The sequence below is a fragment of the Bos mutus genome, chromosome X (genome assembly GCF_027580195.1).
Source record: "Bos mutus isolate GX-2022 chromosome X, NWIPB_WYAK_1.1, whole genome shotgun sequence".
Classification (NCBI taxonomy): domain Eukaryota; kingdom Metazoa; phylum Chordata; class Mammalia; order Artiodactyla; family Bovidae; genus Bos; species Bos mutus.
The window spans coordinates 46,567,719-46,591,604 of record NC_091646.1 but is presented as its reverse complement, the minus strand read 5'-3'; positions in this window follow the sequence as shown (position 1 = coordinate 46,591,604).

Below are 23,886 nucleotides of genomic sequence, written 5' to 3'. Positions count from 1 at the left end.
CCCCCAAACACCTCAGCCCAGAAAGTTAAACTTTTTGCCCTGACAAGAGCTTTGGAATTAGGGGAAGGAAAAAGGATTAATGTATATACTGACTCTAAGTATGCTTTCCCCATCCTGCACGTCCATGCAGCAATTTGGAAGGACAGAGAGATGCTCAGTGCTTGAAACTCTCCTATTAAACACGAAGAGCTCATTCTCAGGCTCCTGGAGGCAATCAAACTTCCTGCTAAATTAGCTGTCATCCACTGCAAGGGTCACCAAAAGGGGCAAGAAAAGGAGGCCCAGGGAAATAGGAAAGCTGATCAGGGGTTAAAACAAGTCTCTAGGGAAGCTACTCCTGTCACTGCTATCTGCCCCCTTTTCCCCAAGGAAACCCTGACTCCAGATTATACCCCAGAGGAACATTCCCAATATGCTGAGTGAGGCTGGGAGGTTGGGTCACATGGGTAGTTTCAGACTTATCAGGCCCAAATAATACTCCCTGACTCTCAGGTTTGGAAAATTACTAAATCCTTACACAAAGGTACTCATTTTGGAAGAGATAATCTGGAAACCTTGTTCAGGTCTATTCTCTACCATCCCCAGTTGGCTAAGGTTGTTAGATCACACAGAATGGTGATACCTGTCTAAGAAATAATCCAAAAATCAGACCCTCGCCACCTGCTCTAATTAAACCTGTCCAACATCGGGGATCATACCCAGGAGAGGACTGGCAGGTGGATTTTACAGCCATGCCAAAGACCCAAGGGTTTTCTTATTTGCTAGTCTTTATTGACACATTCACAGGATGGATTAAAGCACTCCGTACTAGGACAGAGAGAGCTACAGAAGCCTGTAAAGCTCTGCTGAAGGAGATAGTGCCTAGATTTGGGCTGCCTTGATCACTTCAGAGTGACAATGGTCCTTCATTTACAGCCACAATATCCCAGAACCTGGCCATATGCTTAGGAATCAAATACTGCCTCCACTCATCCTCAAGCCTTGGGACAAGTGGAGAGAGCCAACCAGACTCTAAAAGGGCTCTGGCCAAGCTGTCAAGAAACATATGATAAATGGATCCATATGCTACCCATAGCCCTCATGAGGGTATGGGCAGCCCACAAGTGGCCACTATGATTAAGCTCTTATGAAATGATGTATGGACGTCCATTCTTAACTTCTGATTTGTTTTTTGACGAGAATGCCAATACATTCCTAAAACATATAATTGACTAGGGAAGGTTTCAACAAGAACTCCAATGATATGGAGAACAGATTCTCCCTAGACCACAGGAAGACTTGACAAATCCCCAAGTAGAGCTGGGGGACCAAGTATTTGTAAAGACCTGGCAAGAAAAAGCTAGTCCAAGCCAGCTGTCTGAGAAATGGACAGGGCCATATCAGGTTGTCCTAGTAACCTCAACACTAAAAGTGTAGGGTCTATCTGCCTGGGTCCACAATTCTAGAATAAAACCCTATGGCCTATAGGAGGGGGAGACAGGGACTGAGACTCCAAAACCAGAGGACAACTATTCCTGGAAACCTGTTGAAGACCTCAGACTCTTGTTCAGGCAGAACCCCATCAATAAGTAGAATACATCCTATGATGTTCCTCCTCTTCCAGATCATGTCTCCCCATACGACTATTAATCTCTCCCTAAATGATACATATACGCTTGCAAACCACACTGCTTCTCAACTCAAGCTAACCAGCCCTTGCTGGATCTGCATTAACGGTGGAAGTTGGGAGTATGTCCAACCTATCCCAGGGTATCAATGGCCCATCCTTCCACCCCAGCTACATGCTGTCACCCAGCGTACCACATCTGGCTGCGGTGCAGCCTTTTGGGGAAAGAGGGAGAAAAACTTCATGCTTTGGTATCAGCAACACCTGTCTGTATTTACTCCCACGATAAGATCTGCAATCCCACCTGAGCCCTTATTTTCTCTCTTGACTAACATTCCCCAAGTAACTTTCCTTATCTTTTTAAAAGCGACCCCCTAACAGGGGTTTCAGTGGGATATCTGAGAAACTCATGATGTGGGGTAACCTTCACTGTTGAAATGGATGGATGGAGAAAACCAGGATCTAGAACTTTCTCTAGGGTATTATGATGTAGCCCAAAGTCTGGGAACTAAAGGTTCTGGCAGAACTGACATGTTATACCTATCCCCGAGCATGAGGCTCTCCTCAGGTGTTATTAGCCAGTCTTGAAAACCCATGTTCTGTCCTGGACAACCAAAAAACCACACCTGTTCATCCTGGCTTCAAAATCGGGCAGGCAACTCTGACCCCTGTTATTCCCTTGTAGGGGTACCCACCCCTGAAAACCTAACGCTATGGTGGGACCCTTAATGAAATACTCTCTACCTTGAGGACAAAACCCAGGATGCCTCAAAACACTTGAATCCTTTCCTAAATGCCCTCATTGCTGTGGTTTTGCAGCAAGTGGAGTGACAGTCTTCTCCCAGCTACTAAAAGACTGCCTCTGTTCCATTATGCCATGTTCCGGTTGTAATATGGATGGAAATCATGTTCCTCTTTGGCAAAGCCGTTTTGCCGCCCAGCATGAGCTCAGTCATTGTGTCTACTTCGTGTGTGGGGATAAAGCTTATTTATCCCTACCACCTTTTTGGTCAGGAACTTACTCCCTAGGGTATGTCACGCCCCACATAGATCTGGCCTGGAGTAATACCTCCTTGCCTTTACCAGTATATACCCACCAGAGGATACATCATGCATTAGTGCTTACCCTTCTTTTCCTGGCATTAGGACTGACCACTGGTTTGACAAAAACTGCTACGGGGGAAACTTCTTTACATAAATTTCAGCAGCTTTCTACTGTCATGGCTGTATCCATAGAAAAAGCAGTGAGGACCCTCCAATGACTACAATCCCAGTTGACTCCCTAGTCGCAATGGTCCTACAAAATTGTCAGGTCCTAGATTTACTGACTGCAGGACAATGGGGGCACTTGGCTCTATCTAAAGGAAGACTGCTATTTTTATTATAACCAGTCTGGGCAGGTCCAAGATTATATCAAGGGGCTTTTGGAACAGGCCACAAAGATCTGGGATTTGAGTTCGACAGATGCATGGAGTTCTCCTTCTTTCCCTTCTTGTTTCCTACTGTTTATGGGTCAAGTGATAACTATCTTATTAGGCCTCCTATTTGGCCCCATGTATACTCCTACTCCTTACAAAATTTATCTCCAGCAGACTCCACCAGTTCCAAGCCAAACTGATATTAGTATAAGAATGGAAGCTGGTTTCAGATGTGGAACATCTCAACTTAGATCAAGTAGAGAGAGACTTCTGCTCTGCTATGCAGGACTACACCCATGCACAGCAGGAAGAAGTTACAGAAGAAAGAGACCTTCACCCCAATTCTCAAAAAGTATCTTGTGTATGAAGTGTCTCAGGGGGGAGTTGTTAGGAGAAGCACACTGCCCACCCTGGCCAGGCTCTCCAGTAACCATTGGCATGAGTTGTTTTACGACATGAGGTCCTGGTAAGGAATACAGAACTAATAAGCCACCACCAGCCAGAAGAGTTCGGGAAAGGTCAAAAGGAGACACTGTGTGTCTGTCCACCTCCCAGAATCCCTCTCTCTATCATCCATCTTAGCTGAGTGATGCGTGTGCCACCAGGAAGGACTCTGAGTCAAATGATTGGCCAAAGGCAACCTGGAAACTAATCCCATCAACCTAAAACCCAAGATTGTGAGCCACGTGGCAGAGCAGATCTCCTGGGTTCCCATACCCTGCTGCTCTCCACCCAGGTGCCCTCTTCCAATAAAGTCTCTTGCTTTGTCAGCACATGTCTCCTCAGAGAATTCTTTTCCGAGTGTTAGACAAGAGCCAACTCCTGGGGTCCTAGAGGGGGCTCCCCTTCCTACATTATTGCTAAATTCTTTCTAAACCACAAGACCACTTATTGTTACTCACTGGTTCTAACCTAGAGCCCTGTGCAATGCTTTGGTGAGACAATGGGTGCTTAATCTTTGTTGATAATTTTCCCTTTGGTAATATTTTATTTATTGATAGTTTACTTGATCATCTTGGGTCATTCTGCTATGGTCAGCAGTACGCAAAACAACATCATTCAAGCAACAATTAGTATCAGAAAAGTTAGTGTTTATTTCTATGTTTACAGAACTGTGCTTTTATGTTCCATAAATTTAATTTCATGATTATGGCAGATTAGTCTAAAGCTTACCAGAGGCTGTGTCTGCTAACTATCATGGACAGAACAGAAAGCACCATTGGAATCTGCTACATAAATATATAATTATATAAACTAAATAGACAACTAAAAAAATGTTCAATTCAGTTCTGTGTCCAACATTTTGACACCACATGAACCACAGCATGCCAGGGCTCCCTATCCATCACCAACTCCCAGGGTCCACACAAACCCATGTCCATTGAGTCCGTGATGCCATCACACCATCTCATCCTCTGTCGTCCCCTTCTCCTCCTGCCCTCAATCTTTCCCAGCATCAGGGTCTTTTCCAATGAGTCAGCTCTTTGCATCAGATGGACAAAGTATTGGAGTTTCAGCTTCAACATCAGTCCTTCCAATGAACATCCAGGACAGATCTCCTCTAGGATGGACTGGTTGGATCTCCTTGCAGTCCAAGGGATTCTCAAGAGTCTTCCCCAACACCACAGTTCAAAAGCATCAATTCTTCGGTGCTCAGTTCAGTTCAGTTCAGTCTCTCAGTCGTGTCCGACTCTTTGTGACCCCATGAATTGCAGGAGGCCAGGCCTCCCTGTCCCTCACCAACTCCCGGAGTTCACTCAGACTCATGTCCATCGAGTCAGTGATGCCATCCAGCCATCTCATCCTCTGTCGTCCCCTTCTCCTCCTGCCCCCAATCCCTCCCAGCATCAGAGTCTTTTCCAATGAGTTCACTCTTCGCATGAGGTGGCCAAAGTACTGGAGTTTCAGCTTTAGCATCATTCCTTCCAAAGAAATCCCAGGATTGATCTCCTTCAGAATGGACTGGTTGGATCTCCTTGCAGTCCAAGGGACTCTCAAGAGTCTTCTCCAACACCACAGTTCAAAAGCATCAATTCTTCAGTGCTCAGCCTTCTTCACAGTCAAACTCTCACATCCATACATGACCACAGGAAAAACCATAGCCTTGACTAAGATGGACCTTTGTTGGCAAAGTAATGTCTCTGCTTTTGAATATGCTATCTAGGTTGGTCATAACTTTCCTTCCAAGGAGTAAGTGTCTTTTAATTTCATGGCTGAAGTCACCATCTGCAGTGATTTTGGAGCCAAGAAAAATGAAGTCAGCCACTGTTTCCACTGTTTCCCCATCTATTTCCCATGAAGTGATGGGACCAGATGCCATGATCTTAGTTTTCTGAATGTTGAACTTCAAGCCAACTTTTTCACTCTCCTCTTTCACTTTCATCAAGAGGCTCTTCAGTTCTTCTTCACTTTCTGCCATATGGGTGATGTAATCTGCACATCTGAGGTTATTGATATTTCTCCAGGCAATCTTGATTCCAGCTTGTGCCTCCTCCAGCCCAGCGTTTCTCATGATGTACTCTGCATGTAAGTTAAATAAGCAGGGTGACAATATAGAGCCTTGATGTACTCCTTTTCCTATTTGGAACCAGTCTGTCGTTCCATGTCCAGTTCTAACTGTTGCTTCCTGACCTGCATATATGTTTCTCAAGAGACAGGTCAGGTGGTATGGTATTCCCATCTCTTTCAGAATTTTCTACAGTTTATTGTTAGCCATGACATATACATACATATATATATATATATATGTGTGTGTGTGTGTGTGTGTGTGTGTGTGTGTGTAAACATATAGATCACACTGACAACTGTATAAAGAAGAGAGATTCATGATTTGTAACCATTTAAAAGCCTTTCATTATAAAAAGAATATGTTCTATTTCCTAGATGAGCTGGTAATTTAAACAGTTTAAACACAAGTTTCTTCGGGGCGGGGAGTGAAAGTGTTAGTTGTTCAGTCATGTCCAACTCTTTGCAACCCAGTGGGGTATATAGCCCACCAGCAGGACTGCAGCCCACCAGACTCCTCCGTCCATGGGATTTCCCAGGCAAGAATATTGGAGTGGGTTGCCAGTCTCTTCTCCAGGGGATCTTCCTGAGTCAGGGATCAAACCTGGGTTTCCTGCATTGCAGGTGGGTTCTTAACTGTCTGAGCCATCAAGGAAGCCCCAAAGTGTTATTCACTGAGTTGTGTCCAAGTCTTTGCGACCCCATGGACTGTAGCCCACCAAACCCCTCTCCCTGGTATTCTCCAGGCAAGAATACTGGAGTGGTTAGCCATTCCCTTTTCCAGGGGATCTTTCCAACCCAGGGATTAAACCAGGGTCTCCAGCATTGCAGACAGATTATTTTCCATCTGAGCCACCAGATGAACTGGTAATTTAAACAGTTTAAATACAAGTTTCTTAGTAGCTTGTAATAGCTCCCCAAGTGGTTGGCCTATTCAATAGCACTTTGTAATATTTTGTGACCATAAACTCTTATCCACTGTTGTATTATACTTTCTTGACATTATCTCTTAATTCTAGTATATGAACAATCAACACATAAAACCTTTTCTCAGAGTTTTTCTTGGTCTAAGTTAAATCAACATGAAAGATGTAGGGTTTTTTTTTTTTTTTTTTTAAGAGAAAAGAGAAATGCCTATATGAAGCATAAAAAATGTGCTGCTGCTAAGTCACTTCAGTCATGTCCAACTCTGTGTGACCCCATGGACGGCAGCCCACCAGGCTCCCCTGTCCCTGGGATTCTCCAGGCAAGAACACTGGAGTGGGTTGCCATTTCCTTCTCCAATGCATGAAAGTGAAAAGTGAAAGGGAAGTCGCTCAGTTGTGTCCAACTCTTCGCGACCCCATGGACTGCAGCCCACCAGGCTCCTCCGTCCATGGGATTCTCCAGGCAAGAGTACTGGAGTGGGGTGCCATTGCCTTCTCTGATAAAAAGTGTAACCCAGTGTTAAGTAAAGTTACAACTCACATTGTTTTGACCAATCAGCTGTAAATATTTGTGTTTGGCAGAAGTCAATTAGTACATCCTTAATAGGCTAATAATTTTATATTTAATGATCATATCAATAGCACCAACATTGCCCTATAGCTAAATTGATATGTATTGTACCAACTAATTAAAACCAAAGCTAAAAGGTAGCTTGATAAGGGTTCTATTCATGAAATGCAAATTTCAAGAGAAAAAAATGGACCAAAATGTGTCTTGGTATTTCCTCTTATGAAAACTGTGTTCTCTTACTGTTGGGGGAGTGTGTAATTTCCTCGGTTCTGTCTCATCACAATAAAAATTTGAAGTGAAATATGGTCCATTGTTACAGCCCTGTGTAATTTCCTCAGATGGATCAATGTTACAGCTCAGTTTTATTTAGAAAGCAAAGGAAAATGTATCCTCCAGGCGTGAGGGCAGGCTGACCCTAAAGACATGAAGAGAATAAAAGCCCCTGGCTCAATTTTGGCTCCTCTCTTTATGTTTTTATTCTTCTCCCCCTGAGCCTGCCCTATGTAAATTGGGCTAGCCAGAAGGGCTGTTTGTTTTACCTGAGGTTCTCACTCTGGTCCTGGGACCTTCCTTTGTTCTATTTTTGCAGGCTTTTCCCTTCGTTTTTTAGCCACCACCATTCTGGACTCTTTTTCCTATTCTAACTACCTAACATTCCCTGCTCAAGAGATGAGAGACCCAGTTCTTTGGGAATAGGATTGTAGAGGTCTTTCTGGCTAATTCCTGCTGAATTGGGATGGCGAGGGGCATTGGGTTCCCCCCTCTTGCTAGTCTCAAACTTCAGAGTCCTGATAGCAGTGTCCATCTAAGGGCAAGTGACATTTTCTGTGGTCGGCTGTAGTTTTATATATTCTTTTTGAACTGGCACTGCATGTTGTAGCTTATTGACCTGGGCAGAGACAAAATGGGCTAGACGATTGATAATACATGGAGCAATCATAAGCAGCATCAATATGGTGATAACAGGGATTAGTAGAAGCATTAGCCAACTCCAAATTCCCCTTCGCCAGGAGAAGGATACCCCAAAGAGAGATTGTAGCCACTTTGAGAACTCTCCAGCTCATTCTTTGAGAACCTGTAGAATCTGAATATTTTTAGACTTTCTTTAACTTAGCTGGAGGTATCTACCCAGAAAAAAACACGTCCCATTCAAGATGGCTCAAGTCCCTCCTTATTCAGGGATCAGGAGATCTATCTCCTTTCTGTTTTGGAGTACAACCCCTGCCAAGCTGTGTTGGGTTTTTGGAGCTGTCCTGAGAAATCTTATCCCCAGAAACTTAATTTTGGGGGTATTCATTAGAATAGCCCTCATTTGTAGTCCTGAATAGGTATTTGAGATCTCCCAGGGGCTCACAGGTGTATTGAGTGTCCTCTTCTGTTTTATTCCATGGCTTGACTCATGAGTAGTGAATCCAGAAGTCGTGTCCTGATACCTTGACTGCTGTGGGGGTAGAAAGTATTACAGGGTAGGGGCCCTTCCATGTGGGCTGGAGTTGAAACTTTGGGGACCAATCTTTCCAGACTCCAGACTTTAATTAGGACTTGAGTCCCTGGAGCATATTGTGGTGGCTCTTTAGAATCTTTGGGTCCTGGTTGATACCCCACAAATGCATATCCCATTGGAATTGCCCAATGGCCATGGGATAAGGCTGGAGGGACTGAGCCTCTGGATCTAGGAAGAAGTCATTGATGTAAACAAAAGGTCTTCCATATAGTATCTCATAAGGACTAAGATCAACCTGTTCCTTAGGGGAAATACAGGTGCAGAGGAGAGATATTGATAAAGCCTCCTTCCATCCCAGGGAGGTCTCCTGGGTTATCATTTTTATTGCTGACTTAAAGAATTGGTTGGCTCTTTCTACTTTACCTAAAGACTGAGGCCTCCAGACACAATGGAGATAATAAGTAATGCCCAATGCTTTAGAGACCTCTTGGGTGACCTTAAAAGTAAATGATGTCCCATTGTCACTTTGTAATAACATGGGCAGATCAAATCTCAGAATGATTACATGGAGTAGTTTTTGTTTGTTTGTTTGCTTGTTTGTTTTTTTAACCACCCCCTCAGCCTTCTCAGTTCGGGTGGGAAAGCCTTCAATCCATCCTGTGAATGTATCTATCATGACTAATAGATATTTATATTTATACCCTTGAGAAACTGATATCTGGGTGAAGTCCATCTGCCAGTCCTCTCCTGAGTAGGTCCTACATCATTGGACAGGCTTGGGTAGCTGGGGTCTTCGAGCTCCTTGGGGGTTATTTAATTGGCAAGTGGGACAAAAGGAGACCACTTGCCTTACAGTCGTTTGGAGGCCTGTTCCTCTGAAGGACCTTTTTAGTAATCTTTGGAGGGCTTTCTTTCCTAGATGAGTGGTGGCATAAAAGGAATTAACCAACATCTATTGGAGGTCCCCAGGCAGAAAAAGGAGTCTCTCCTTTTGGAACCACCCCATATGATCTTGAAAGACCTCACTCTTAGCTTTAAGAGGCTCACCTTCAGTATATGAAGGAATTTATTGCAAATTAGTCTGTGGAACTAAGGTGGCAACCCCTGTTAGGTCATTGTTTTGTAATGCTGCTCTCTTAGCTGCCTGATCAGCTGCTTATTTCCCTCGTGCGACTTCCGTGCTCCCTTTTTGGTATCCTTTACAGTGGGAGACTGAAACTTCAGCAGGCAGATGGACTGCCTCCAAGACCCTAAGGATTTGATCACAATATTTGATTGGGGACCCTCGGGTGTTCAAGTGGCCTCTTTCTTTCCAAATAGCAGCATGTGCATGTAACACCACAAAGGCATACTTGGAGTCTGTGTAAATGGCTAATCTTTTTCCTTTTCCAAGCTCTAAAGCTCGGGTCAGGGCTATGAGCTCAGCTAATTGGGGTGAAGTACCTGGTGGCAAAGGTTTCACCTTTATGGTCTCAAAATTGGAGGCTACTGCATATCCAGCTCTTCTTCTTCCGTCCAAGACAAAGCTGCTTTCATCAGTGTACCAGATTTCCTCAGGATTGATCAGAGGGTCTTCTCTGACAATCGCTCTCAGGGTTTTGTCCAGTGGTCCAAGGTTTATAGGCAAGAATGAAAGGGGAAAGCCCTTGGCGGTAGGCAGGAGGGTGGCTGGCTTAAGATCCTCACAAGGGGATATAGTGAGGCCTGGATTTTCCATCAGCACTACTTGACATCTGAGGATTCTTTCATCAGGCATTCATAAATTGTCTCTCCCATGTATGAGCTGTTTCACTTGGTGGCTGGTAAAAATAGTTAGTTTTCCACCAAAAGAGACTTAAAGCATCTTCTATCAGGATTGCAATAGCTGCAAGATTTCAAAGGCAGGGAGGCTAGCCTCAGGCAGTTGGGTCAAGTCTCTTGGATAAGTAAGCTACAGGCTGGGGCTCAGGTCCCAACCTTTGACTTAATACTCCCAAGGCTATTCCTTCTTTTTCATGGACATAATGTTGAAGTGTTTTTTCTGGGTCTGGCAACCTCAAGTAAGGTGCTTGAATTAAGGCTTGTTTTAGTACAGCTTCTGCCTTCTTTTGAGGAATTCCCTACAGCAGTGGGATTGAATCATCCCATCCCTCAAGCTTTTCATAGAAGGCCTGGGCAATAAGACCATAGTTGGTATCCTGATTCTACAATACCCAGTTAGCCCCAGGAAAGCTTGTAATTGTTTTCGAGTCATGGGGGAGGGCAACTGGAGGATTCCTTGTACCCAATCAAAGGATAGCCTCCTGGACCTGCATGTAACCTGAACTCCCAGGTAAGTGACCTTTGTCACAACCATCTTCAGCTTAGCACAGGAAACTTTGTATCCCCTCTCTGCCAAAAAGTTTTGGAGAAGGCAATGGCACCCCACTCCAGTACTCTTGCCTGGAAAATCCCATGGACAGAGGAGCCTGGTGGGCTGCAGTCCATGGGGTCGCTAGGAGTCGGACATGACTGAGCAACTTCACTTTGACTTTTCACTTTCATGCATTGGAGGAGGAAATGGCAACCCACTCCAGTGTTCTTGCCTGGAGAATCCCATGGACAGAGGAGCCTGTTGGGCTGCTGTCTATGGGGTCGCACAGAGTCGGACACGACTGAAGCGACTTAGCAGCAGTAGCAGCCAAAAAGTTTAGAACCTGAATTGCATGTGGTTGGGTATTTTTCTCATCTGGAGAGCAGATTGGTAGGTCATCTATGTATTGCAATATTTTCCCATTAGGTCCAAGGTCCAGATCTAGGAGATTCTGGCTAAAAGCCTGCCCAAACAGGTGGGGGTTATCTCTGAAATCCCTGAGGTAATACTGTCCAAGTCATCTGTTGTTGTTTTTCTCCTGGAACCTCTCACTTGAAGGCAAAAAAATACTGGGGTTCTTTAGCCAGTGGTATGAAAAAAAAAACAAAACACAATCTTTGAGATCCAAGGCTGTAAACCACTTGGCACTGGGTGGGATTTCTCCCAAGATTACATAGGGATAGGGTACTGTGGGATGGAGGGGGACTACAGCTTCATGTATGATCCAGAGATCTTGAACCATTTGCCAGGTTCCATCCTTTTTCTTTACAGGGAAGATCAGGGTTTCACATGGTGAATTGGTGGGGACCAGTAGCCCACAGGCAAGGAATTTATTTATTAGAGGCTGTAGTCCTTCCTGAGCTACTCTTCTCAGGGGATATTTCTTACAGTTTGGAAACTGAGTGGGATCTCAGAGGACAGTGATGACTGGTTCAGCTTGGTGGGCTCGTCCAGGAGTCTCCTAGTTCCACACCTGGGGGTTAATTTTGTCCTCCTATAGTTTTTGGCCCCTCTGTATTGGAGAGGGTGTAATGGGTTCCTCAGTAGTAACCAGAAGCTGTAGGGCTCTAGGGGCTTAAAAGCTTCCCATCACAAGGGTGGTCCCAGTTTAGTGAGTATATCTCTTCCCAATAAGGGAGTAGGACACTCAGGGACCACCAGAAACTGGTGGGAAAATATTTGTGCATCCAGCAACAAAGAAGTGCTCAGGTGAATCTTTTAGTAATTGTTTTTTCCTGTAGCACCAAAAATGGTACAGGTTTGGGAGGAGAAGGCTCCATAGTAGGAGGTCAGGACAGAGTAGGTAACCACTGTTGCAACCAAGAAATTCTCGGACCTACCTGCCACAACCAGTTGAACCCTTGGCTCCAGCCCCATGATGGTTATCTGTAACAGGCGGGCTGGCTGGAGTGGGTCACTTCAGTCCTGTTGAAACATGACGAGGGAAGGCTTGGCGCTTGACCTTGAGGCTCTTGGGCCCCTATGGCAGAGTGCCCCCCAGTGTCCCAGCTGATGGCATTTGTAGGACACCTGTCATGGTTTGGACACTCTTTGGCCCAATGCCCCACCTGTCTACAGATTAGACTTTTGTCTGATGCCTTGTCCTTCAAGGAGGTGGGGTTTGCCATAGGGCTTCCCTGGGGGGCGGCCAGTATCTGGTCATGCCTTGTCTCTTTCATTTTCTCCCTTTTCCTGGGCCTTGGCCTCCCTCTCCGGTTCTGTTATAAAAGGTATTGGTGGCTGTCTGGACCATCTCATCTAAAGATGCAGCAGGGTCCTGCTACTGTAGCTGTTGTAATTTTATCCTGATGTCTGGTGCACATTGGGACAGGAATTTGTCCTTTAAAATCACTTGTCCCTCATAAGAGTCTAAGTCCAAGTTGGTAAACTTTTGAAAGGCCTCTTTTAGCCTTTCCAGAAAGGCAATGGGGTTCTCGTTGGGCTCCTGAGTTATTGCTGAGACTGGGGACAGAACCAAAACTAATATACTTCCTTCTATTTTCATGGGTAGACTTCCTTAGGGTTGAGTCTTTCTGAAGCTTATCCTACCCAGTACTGTTGCAATCTGAGAGCCAGGCATCCCAGGGTCAGGGTGCAGATCCCCAGGCAGGCTGAGGCATGGCAGCCTCCTAGAGATCAAATCCCCAGTCAGGTCGAGGCAGGTCGGCCTCTCGAGAATTGGGTCCCCAGGCAGGTCGAGGCATTTTTGACCTCCTGGGATCCTGGGCTGGTGGATCCCCGAGCTGGCTGAGGCATGACAACCTTCCAGGGACCGGATCCCTAGGCAGGTCAACCTCCTGGGACCCCGGGGCTGGAGATGGGCGTCCCCAAGGTCTCCAGCATGACTAGTGCTAGGTAGGATTAAGGGGTTGTAATCTTTAACTCTTTGCTGGTTTGTCTACCAAGGATGGGAATAGACACCATGATGTAAAGCAGTCCAAGCCTGTGCCCTGAGACTGGGAATCCGGTGAAACAGCCATAAGCCTCATCCTCTTATTGCTCTGAGGGAATGCAAGTCACTGATTTCCTCCCCTAGGCCTCCATAAGAGCAGTTTAGAGTGTTTCCAATGTTAGCTGTTTCATTGTCATAGACCCACTTTAAGTAGTAGCAGAAATAATGACAAGAGTGGGTTATCTGGTCCTGTTAAGGGCATTAAAGTATTTTAACAATAAGCAGGGTGGAGCAATCTTGCCTACAAGGGGACAGGGTCCTGGTTGTAGGAGTTAGTAAGTGGCTTAAAAACAAATTGATAAGAGGCAAAAGGCCAAATGTTCCATAAAAGTGGAGTGGAGATTTGATCCACGGATATGTTTGTAACTTTAGGAGAAGGGTGGTAAGAGTTTGGGACCAAACGGCCTGCAGGGCCAACTCCCAAAGTGGCAAACATTATCCCTGGAAGCCCAATTGTCCTTGAAGAGATGCCACCAACAGATGGACTTCTAGCAGGCACTGTGTGCCTGTCACCTGCCCTAGTGGGTTCACTGAAAGATACTGTTGTTGCACATGTTGTAGGAAACATGGAAGATGAAAGCCTGAATATCTAGAGATATTGGGTATTATACAGCATTTCTCTCCAAAAGGCCAGCTGTTTTCTGGTTTTCCCTTTAGAAGATTGTAGAGGCAGCATTGTGGGCCCAAACAGGGCTCAGGAAAAGATCATGTAACAGGAGGGAAGGGGGCAAGGCACAACTTTTGAAAAAAATTATATAGCCCAAGGGCATAACATAAACTGATTAAAATCAAATGGGTCCAAGATGAGCTGACTGTGACTCAGATCATGAACTCCTTATTGCCAAATTCAAACTTAAATTGAAGAAAGTAGGGAAAACCACTAGACCATTCAGGTATGACCTAAATCAAATCCCTTATGATTATACAGTAGGAGTGAAAAATAGATTCAAGGGATTAGATCTGATAGACAGAGTGCCTGAAGAATGATGGACGGAGGTTGGTGACATTGTACAGGAGGCAGTGATCAAGATCATCGCCAAGAAAACAGAAATGCAAAAAGGCAAAATGGCTGTCTGAGGAGGCCTTATAAATAGCTGAGAAAAGAAAAGATGCAAAACAAAAGGAGAAAAGGAGATATACCCATTTGAATGCAGAGTTCCAAAGAGAAATATGTCATAGTCTAGAAATGCCTTTGAAACCAGTTCAAATGTGGGGCTTGAAAGAAATGAAAGAGTAAAAGATTAGGCCATAGTTCCAAGTTGAGGCAACAGAGTGAAAGCTGGTAAAATTAATGATTGTTAAGAAAGTTAAGATCACAGCATCCAGTCCCATCACTTCATGGCAAATAGAAGGGTAAAAAGTGGAAACAGTGACAGATATTATTCTCTTGGGTTCCAAAGTCACTGAAGATGATGATTGCAGCAATGAAATTAGAAGATGCTTGCTTCTTGGAAAGAAAACCATGACAAAACTAGACAGCATATTAAAAAGCAAATGCATCACTTTGCCAGCAAAGATCCATATAATCAAAGATTTTTTTTTTTTCAGAAGTCATGTATGGATGTAAGAGTTGGACCATAAAAAAGGCTGAGAGCCATAGAAGCAATGCTTTGGAATTGTGCTGGAGAAGACTCTTGAAAGTCCCTTGGGCTCCAAGAAGATCATACCAGTCAATCCTAAAGGAGACCAACTCTGGATATTCATTGGAAGGACTGATGCTGAAGCTGAAGCTCCAATACTTGGGCTATGTGATGTGAAGAGCCGACTCATTGGAAAACACCCTGATGATGAGAAAGATTGAAAGTGAAAGGAAAATAGTGCAGCAGAGGATGAGATGGCTGGAATTAGAAATTTAAAAAGAAACATTGCAAATAATACCACAGAACTACAAAGGAACAAGTATGTTTCAACAAATTGAGCAATATGGAATAAATGGAAAAATTTTTAGAAACACACAATCTACCCATATTGAATCATGAGGAAATGGTTTAGATGTTACATAACAATTACATAAGATGTCACATTCAAGGAAGCTGAGTGAAGGGTATACAAGACTCTAAGTACAGTACAATACTGATAACTAGACACTGACCTCCTTTTTCTTCCATTTTAATGGAAGTTTGAATTGAGTTTCTACTACTTTTAATTGAAAGAGAACTCACCAGTACAGTGTGTCATTGCAATGAAAAAAACAATAGATAAATATTTTCTTAATATTATATCTGGGTGTGCTACAAAAGAAATAAAACAAAGGGAAATATTATTTTCTTTTCTCTCCTTCTTCCTCTTCCTTCTCATTTTCTACCCCTTCTTCTTCTTCTTCCTCTTCTGTTTATTTCTTTTGTTGCATAGATGATTTGGAAGCAAAGAAACAGAATGCTCAGAATCTGGAAATAAAAAAATCTTATATTGTCCACAATAAAGGAGAAAAACTGATATTTGCTTTCAGTATCATTGCATCCCTTATGGCCTAAAGCTCAGGATATAACAGATTACATGAATAGGGGACAAACCTGTGACCCAAGCAGGAGGTAAGATCTGGTCAGAGATCTCTCCATATGCTTAAGTGGCCTACACTCGTGTTCTCCTTCAGATTTTCTAAGTTTGATCTTTCTCACACATGCCTTTGGATATTGAACTCACTATTAGTATAGCTTGAAAACTCCAAGCCAAAACTGCAATGTGAAAAAATGCAGTGTCCAGGAATATGGCAAAAAAATAAAATAAATAAACACAGCTTTGAGAAGGAATAGACTTTAATGAAGTTTCAGTCAATCTCCAGATAAAATTATGAAGAATAATGGACATATATCATCTAAATAAAATAATAGAATTATGTTTAAAAATTTTTTAAATTATAAAAAACATGAAGTCACAATACAAATAAAGCATAAAGCACATGAAGAAACAAGTCACAATGAGTGAGAAACAGAAACAAGAAATAGAGAATATAATAATTACAGAAATTGAAGTTTTCACATTCAGCTTATTAAAATGTTTATATAAAAATATTAAAAAATAAATGGTAGAATAAAAAATAGGAACAATCAGGATAAAAAAAAGCAGAACTTAGAGAAGTAAAAATATATAATTGCTAAAATTAAAAATCAACTATTGGTGTAATCATTAAATTTAACAAAGCCAAAGAGAGAAATTGTAAATGAAAAAATAGAGCTAAAGAAATTACTTAAAATACAATCAGAGGGACAAAGACACATTAAAATGTTAATAACCATGAAGGTTAGTGTTACAAGATCCAATATATGTCTGATCAGATTTACCTAGTGAAATAATGTTTAGGTAGACACCTGATTTCTGAACAGCAACTTGTAAGTCACAAAACTATAAAATGATGTATACGAAATACTGAGAGAAAAACAAATAGCAGTGGAGAAAATTATTCTCATTGAAATAAACATTCAAGGACAAGTTAAACAAAGATGAACATAAGGAAACCAAAGAAAGCAAAAGAAAGAAATGATTTTGGAAAAAAAAAAGAGAGAACCTATTGAAATAGAAAATAAAGGTAAAATAGTGAAAAATCAATAAAGACAAAAGTTGGCTCTCTGGAAACTCTAGTAACATTAAACAAACTCTTTAAAGATGTGGGGGGTCATCCCAGTGCACCAGCCCCAAGCATCCAGTATAGTGCATCAAACCTGGACTGGCAACTCATTTCATATATGATATTATAAACACGTGTATACCTGTGATGGATTCATGTTGATATATGGCAAAACCAATACAATATTGTAAAGTTAAAAAATAAAAAAAAGAAGTGGGGGGAAAGGAATGAAGATGCAGATAAGCACAATTAGGGATAAAAAGAGGAACATAACTTGTAAAGTGAAGTTGCTCAGTCGTGCCCGACTCTTTGCAACCCCATGGATAGTAGCCTGCACCAAGCTCCTCCATCCATGGGATTTTCAAGGCAAGACTACTGGAGTGGGTTGCCATTTCCTTCTCCAGGGAATCTTCCCAACCCAGGGACTGAACCCAGGTCTCTCACATTGTAGACAGACGCTTTACCATCTGAGCCACCAGGGAAGTCCTTACTTGTAAAGAAGAGATTTAAAATACCAAACAGTATTTGAAGACTTTCATACCAACAAATTTGAAACTCAGGTAAAATAGGAAAAATCTAAGAACAAATATCCAGTTACCAAAAGTAAATAAATAAGAATTATGGGGAAGCGGTCCTAAGATGGCAGAGGAATAGGACGAGGGACCACTTTGTCCCCCACAAATTCATCAAAAGAACATTTGAACGCTGAGTAAATTCCACAAAACAACTTCTGAATGCTGGCAGAGGACATCAGACACCCAGAAAAGCAGCCCATTGTCTTCAAAAGGAGGTAGGAAAAAATATAAAAGATAAAAAGACAGACAAAAGAGGTAGGGACAGAGATCCGTCCTGAGAAGGGAGTCTTAAAAAAGAGAGAAGTTTCCAAACACCAGGAAACACTCTCACTGGCAAGTCTGTGACGAGCCTTGGAACCTCAGAGATCAACATAACCAGGAGGAAAAATAAATAAATAATTAAAACTCACTGATTATGTGCCCAATGATAACTCCCAGTGGAGAAGCAGCACAGACGCCCTCATCCACCACTAGCAAGTGGGGGCTGGGCAGGGAGGCGAGGGCTACATTGTTTAGAGTAAGGACTGGGCCTGAATGCCCCAAGGGCAATCTGAGGGAACTAACTTGAGATAGCAAACCAGACTGTGGGACAGCTATCCCAGGAAAAGCCCTAACCTAAGACACCACCAGGCCCACTCACAGAACAAAGGACTGAGTAGAGTTAGCCAGCTGCAGACCAGCCCACCCCCTCCTGGAGACAGGCAGGCGGGGACAGCCAGAGCTGGAAGGGGGCAATTGTAACCCCAGAGAGGCATCATCTACCAAACTGCAAGCAGGCTTCATTGCTAACCAAGACTTCTTGGGATTCTGGATGGTCGACAATCACCAGGAGGGTCACAGCCAGAGATCAGCTCCCCAGAAGAGACACACGGCACACCTGAGAAGGTGAGCCAGTTGTACACCTAGAAAACGGAGCAGCAGGGATGGGGGAGGCCATAAGTTGCAGCAACTGTACTCACCAAGCACTTGGTTACCTGAGTGGCTTAGAGCTTGGAAGTGCATATAACCCAGGGCTGGCTTCAGACAGTTCCTGGCACAGCAGCCTAGAGCTTAAGCAGTGTAGACAGGGAAAGCACACACACGCCATGAGTGTGGCTAAACCCAGCGTGGCTGAGACACTATGAGCACATGCCAGTGTTATTTGTTTGCAGTGTTCCTCCCTCCCCACAGAGCAACTGAACAAGTGATCCTTAAAAAAGTGCCCACGACCACCCCCTTGTGTTAGGGCAGAAATTAGACACTGAAGAGACCAGCAAACAGAAGAAGCTAAAACAAACAGAGGGAACCACCTTGAAAGAGACAGGTGCAATAGATTAAAACCCTGTAGTTAGCACCGACTACATAGGAAGGGGCCTACAGATCTTGAGAAGTATAAGCCGGATCAAGGAATTATCTGAAAATGAACTGACTCCGCACTGTCCACAACAGCTCCAGAGAAATTCCTAGATACATTTTTACTATTATTATGTTTTTTTAATTTTTAATATATATTTTTAATTTTAAGTCCTTTATTACTCTTTTAATTTTCATTTTTGTAACCTACTATTATTTTGTGGGAAAAAGACCTTACTTTTTAAAGCAAACTTCATATATATATATATATATTTCATAATTTTTGTGACTTTGTTTTTTTCTTTAATATTGTATTTTTGAGAATTCAACTTCTACTCTAGATTTTTAATCTTTGCTTTTTGGTATTTGTTTTCAATTTTGTACCTTTAAGAACCCAATCTTCAGTACCCATTTTTACTTGGGAGAAGATTACTGGCTTGACTGCTCTCTCCCCCTTTGGACTCTGCTTTTTCTCTACCAGGTCGCCTTTATCTCCTCCCTTTTGTCTTCTCTGCCCAAGTCTGTGAATCTCTTTGTGTGTTCTGGACAGTGGAGAACACTTAGGGAACTGATTACTGGCTGGATATGCCTCTCTCTTTTTGATTACCCCTTTTATTCTCCTGGCAACCTCTGTCTCCTTCCTCCCTCTTCTCTGCTCCATGTAACTCTATGAACCTCTCTCAGTGTCCCTCACTGTGGAGAAACTTTTCATCTTTAACCTAGACGTTTTATCATCAGTGTTGTATAGATGGAGAAGTCTTGAGGCTACTGTAAGAATAAGACTGAAAACTAGAGGCATGAGGCTTAAGTCCAAATCCTGAGAACATCAGAGAACTCCTGACTCCAGGGAACATTAATGAATAGGAGCTCATCAAATGCCTCCATACCTACACTGAAACCAAGCACCACCCATAGGCCAACAAGTTCCAGGGCAAGACAGACCACACAAATTCTCCAGTAACACAGAAACATAGCCCTGAGCTTCAATATACAGGCTGCCCAAAGTCACACCAAACACACTGACATCTCATAACTCATTACTGGACACTTCATTGCACTCCACAGAGAAGAAATCCAGCTCCACCTACCAGAACACCGACACAAGCGTCCCTAACCAGGAAACCCTGACAAGCCCGCTGTCCAACCCCACCCACAGCGAGGAAACTCCACAATAAACAGAACTCCACAAACTACCAGAATACGGAAAGGCCACTCCAAACACAGCAATATAAACAAGATGAAAAGGCAGATGAATATTCATCAGGTAAAGGAACATGATAAAAGGCCACCAAACCAAACTAAAAGGAGGGGATAGGGAGTCTACCTGAAAAACAATTAGAATAATATAGCAAAAATGATCCAAAATCTTGAAAACAAAATGGAGTTACAGATAAATAGCCTGAAGACAAGGATTGAGAATATGCAAGAAAGGTTTAACAAGGACCTAGAAGAAATAAGAAAGAGTCAATATATAATTAATAAGGCAATAAATGAGACCAAAAAAAAAAACTCTGGAGGGAACCAACAATAGAATAACGGAGGCAGAAGATAGGATAAGTGATGTAGAAGATAGAATGGTAGAAATAAATGAATCAGAGAGGAAAAAAGAAATAAAAGCAATGAGGACAATTCCAGAGACCTCTGGGATAATGTTAAATATTAAGAAGACAAAAAGAAAGAAAATGAGAAAATACTTGAGGAGATAATAGTTGAAAACTTCCCTAAAATGGGGAAGGAAATAATCATCCAAGTCCAAGAAACCCAGAAAGTCAGAAACAGGACAAACCCAAGGTGAAACACCCCAAGACAAATATTAATCAAATTAACAAAGATCAAACACAAAGAACAAATATTAAAAGCAGCAAAGAAAAAACAACAAATAACACACAAGGGGATTCCCATAAGGATAACAGCTGATCTTTCAATAGAAACTCTTCAGGCCAAGAGGGAATGGCAGTACATACTTAAAGTGATGAAAGAAAATAACCTACAGCCCAGATTACTGTACCCAGCAAGGATCTCATGCAAATATGAAGGAGAAAACAAAAGATTTACAGACAAGCAAAAGCTGAGAGAATTCAGCACCACCAAACCAGCTCTCCAACAAATGATACAGGACTTTCTCTAGACAGAAAACAAAGCGTGTATAAACTCGAACTCAAAACAACAAAGTAAATGTCAACGGGATCATACCTATTAATAATTACCTTAAATGTAAATTGGTTCAATGCCCCAACCAAAAGACAAAGACTGGCTGAATGGAAAAAAAAAAAAAGAACCCTATATATGTTGTCTATAAAAGACCCACTTTGAAACAAGGGAAACACACAGACTGAAAGTGAATGGCTGGAAAAAGATATTCCATGCAAATAGAGACAAAAGAAAGCAGGAGTAGCAATACTCATATCAGATGAAATAGACTTTTAAACAAAGGCTGTGAAAAGAGACAAAGAGGGACACTACATAATGATCAAAGGATCAATCCAAGAAGATATAACAATTATAAATATACATGCACCCAACATTGGAGCACTGCAATATGTAAGACAGATGCTAACAAGTGTGAAAGGGGAAATTAACAATAACACAATAATAGTGGGAGACTTCAATAACCCACTCACACCAATGGATAGATCAACTAAACAGAAAGTTAACAAGCAGACACAAACTTTGAATGATACAATAGACCAGTTAGACCTAAAGATATCTATAGGACATTTCACCCCAAAACAATGAATTTCACATTTTTCTCAAGTGCACGTGGAACCTTATCCAGGATAGACCACATCCTGGGCCATAAATCTAGCCTTGGTAAATTTAAAAAAAAAATTGAAATCATTCCAAGCATCTTTTCTGACAACAATGCAGTAAGATTAGATGTTAATTACAGGAGAAAAACTATTAAAAATTCAAACATATGGAGGCTGAACAACATGCTGCTGAATAATCAATAAATCAGAGAATAAATCAAAAAAGAAATTGAAATATGCATAGAAATGAATGAAAATGAAAACACAACAACCCAAAACCTGTGGGATACTGTAAAAGCACTGCTAAGGGAAAGGTTCATAGCAATACAAGCATAGCTCAAGAAACAAGGAAAGAGTCAAATAAATAACCTAACTCTACACCTAAAGCAACTAGAAAAGAGAAATGAAGAACCCCAGGGTAAGTAGAAGAAAAGAAATCTTAAAAATTAGGGCAGAAATAAATGCAAAACAAACAAAACAGACGATATAAAAAATCAACAAAGGCAAAGCTGGTTCTTTGAGAAGATAAATAAAATTTACAAATGATGAGCCAGATTCATCAAGAAACAAAGGGAGAAAAATCAAATCACTAAAATTAGAAATGAAAATGAAGAGATCACAACAGACAGCACAGAAATACAAAGGATCATAAGAGACTACTATCAGCAATTATATGCTAATAAAATGGACAACGTGGAAGAAATGGACAAAGTCTTAGAAAAGTACAACTTTCCAAAACTCGACCAGGAAGAAATAGAAAATCTTAACAGGCCCATCACAAGCAGGAAATTGAAACTGTAATCAGAAATGTTCCAGCAAACAAAAGCCCAGGACCAGACAGCTTCACAGCTGAATTCTACCAAAAATTTAGAGAAGAGCTAACACCTATCCTACTCAAACTCTTCCAGAAAGTTGCAGAGGAAGGTAAACTTCCAAACTCATTCTATGAGGCCACCATCATTCTAATACCAAAACTTGACAAGGATGCCACAAAAAAAGAAAACTACAGGCCAATATCACTGATGAACATAGATGTAAATATCCTTAACAAAATTCTAGCAAACAGAATCCAACAACACATTAGAAAGATCATACATCATGACCAAGTGGGCTTTATCTCAGGGATGCAAGGATTCTTCAGTATCTTCAAATCAATCAATGTAATACACATTAACAAATTGAAAAATAAAAGTGATATGATTATCTCAATAGATGTAGAGAAAGCCCTTGACAAAATTCAACATCCATTTATGATAGAAACTCTCCAGAAAGCAGGAATTGAAGGAACATACCTCAGAATAATAAAAGATACATATGGCAAACCCACAGCAAACATTATCCTCAATGGTGAAAAATTGAAAACATTTCCCCTAAAGTCAGGAACAAGATAAGAGTGCCCACTTTCACCACTACTATTCAACATAATTTCGGAAGTTTTGGCCACAGCAATCAGAGCAGAAAAAGAAATAAAAGGAATCCAGATTGGAAAAGAAGAAGTAAAGTTCTCACTGTTTGCATATGACATGATCCTCTACATAGAAAACCCTAAAGACTATACCAGAAAATTATTAGAGCTAATCAATGAATATAGTAAAGTTACAGGATATAAAATTAACACAGAGAAGTCCCTTGGATTCCTATATACTAACAATGAGAAAATATAAAGAGAAATTAAGGAAACAATTCCATTCACCATTGCAACAAAAAGAATAACATATTTAGGAATATATCTACCTAAAGAAACAAAAGACCTATATATAGAAAACTATAAAACACTGGTGAAAGAAATCAAAGAGGACACAAATATATGGAAATATACCATATTCATGGATCCAAAGAATCAATATAGTGAAAATGAGTATACTACCCTATCAAGCTACCAACAGTATTTTTCACAAAGCTAGAACAAATAAGTTCACAATTTGTATGGAAATACAAAAAACCTCGAATAGCCAAAGCAATCTTGAGAAAGAAGAATGGAACTGGGGGAATCAACCTGCTTGACTTCAGGCTCTACTACAAAGTCACATTCATCAAGACAATATGGTACTGGCACAAAGACAGAAATATAGAACAATGGAACAAAACAAAAAGCCCAGAGATATATCCACACACCTATGGACACCTTATCTTTGACAAAGGAGGCAAGAATATACAATGAAAAAAAGACAATCTCTTTAACAAGTGGTGCTTTGAAAACTGGTCAACCACCTGTAGAAGAATGAAACTAGAACACTTTCTAACACCATACACAAAAATAAACTCAAAATGGGTTAAAGATCTAAATGTAAGACCAGAAACTATAAAACTCCTAGAGGAGAACATAGGCAAAACACTCTCGGACTTAAATCACAGCAGGATCCTCTATGACCCACCTCCCAGAATATTGGAAATAAAAGCAAATATAAAC